This window comes from Rattus norvegicus, assembly GCF_036323735.1.
Source record: "Rattus norvegicus strain BN/NHsdMcwi chromosome Y unlocalized genomic scaffold, GRCr8 chrY_unlocalized_14, whole genome shotgun sequence".
NCBI classification, from domain to species: Eukaryota; Metazoa; Chordata; class Mammalia; order Rodentia; family Muridae; genus Rattus; species Rattus norvegicus.
In genome coordinates, this window is record NW_026947372.1 from 702,823 (window position 1) to 704,203 (window position 1,381).

At 47.3% G+C, this 1,381-nt stretch overlaps 1 long non-coding RNA gene across 1 annotated transcript in view; it reads left to right on the forward strand.

Moving 5' to 3' along the window:
• LOC134484593 (uncharacterized) overlaps nucleotides 1–376 on the forward strand; it is a 67,261-nt gene extending 66,885 nt beyond the window's left edge. The window contains exon 3 of the long non-coding RNA XR_010062078.1: nucleotides 170–376. This is a non-coding gene — a long non-coding RNA (uncharacterized LOC134484593). The remainder of the gene's footprint in view (nucleotides 1–169) is intronic.
• The last annotated feature ends 1,005 nt before the right edge of the window (nucleotides 377–1,381 follow it).

Here is a 1,381-nt window from a genome sequence, read left to right on the forward strand (position 1 = left end):
ACTATCAGATATAGGATTGGTAAAAATGTTTTCCCAAACTGTTGGTTGCAGTTTTGTCTAAATGACAATGTATTTTGCCTTACAGAACTTTGCTATTTTATGAGGTCCTATTTGTCAATTCTTGATCTTAGAGCATAAGTCATGTTTTTTTTTTTTGTTTTTTTTTCAGGAAACTTTCTCCAGTGCCCATGTGTTGAAGACTCTTCCCCATCTTTTCTTCTATTAGTGTAGTGCCCACCTCGACCAGCAAGGAAGACACATCACCGTTGGATTCTTCTCAACAGCCTTTATTTCAGGAAAACCTCATTCTTGATGAGGGGGGCCCCGAGGGAAAAAAGGCACTCCCCCTAAATACAAGAAAGGCTGTGGTTGTAAATTTGTCCTCTGGGGATTGGTGGAGTATGAAATACCTTATTAGCGTGAATATCACTCCAGTCTGATAACTGCCGGAGAAATGTCAATACATGCACATTGTAGGTGTTTATCACTAACAACCACAAGATGTCGGAGCCATCTTTAGACACTCCCTACATCTCCCTCTTTTTTGTTTTCTAAAAATGACTGTCTAGATCTTGGTGTCACATCAGTATATGTCATTGTTTCTGTCTTAGGTCGTTCTTCTCCAGGACTCGGCCTTACTTGTCCTTGTGTAACCCTATCGACACCAAGCCCCTGTCTTAGGTTGGTCTGAACCTGAGGAATGGTGTCCGTCTCTGGATATAATGACTTCACATGACAGTGACAAAATATAGTCTAGGGCAAACTCTTAATTTTTTAAAGAGGCCTGCCATATATTGGGAGATGCACCAATTTCAATGGCAACCATAGCCTGGTAAACAATCGCTTTGTGTCTGTCATGTTCTCGTTGTAAACCGCAAAAGAGCCATAGACATACTCCACATCCCAAGAGGACAATGGCTCCCCAGGCAAAAATGCTAGCCCATTCTTTAAAAAAAAGAGAGGCAGCAGCTCTCTGCTCCCAGACCCGGTGAGAGAGAAACCCAACCGCCTGGTCAGGTGGGCACTCCTGAGGCTGCAGAGCGGAAGAGACCACCAACACTGCTCACCCCTGCCCACATCCCTGGCCCAAGAGGAAACTGTATAAGGCCTCTGGGCTCCCGTGGGGGAGGGCCCAGGAGCGGCAGGACCCCGCCGGACCCTGAAGGAAACAGACCGGATAAACAGTTCTCTGCACCCAAATCCCGTGGGAGGGAGAGCTAAACCTTCAGAGAGGCGGACAAGCCTGGGAAACCAGAAGAGACTGCTCCCTGCACACACATCTCGGACGCCAGAGGAAAAAGCCAAAGACCATCTAGAACCCTGGTGCACTGAAGCTCCCGGAAGGGGCGGCACAGGTCTTCCTGGTTGCTGCCGCTGCAGA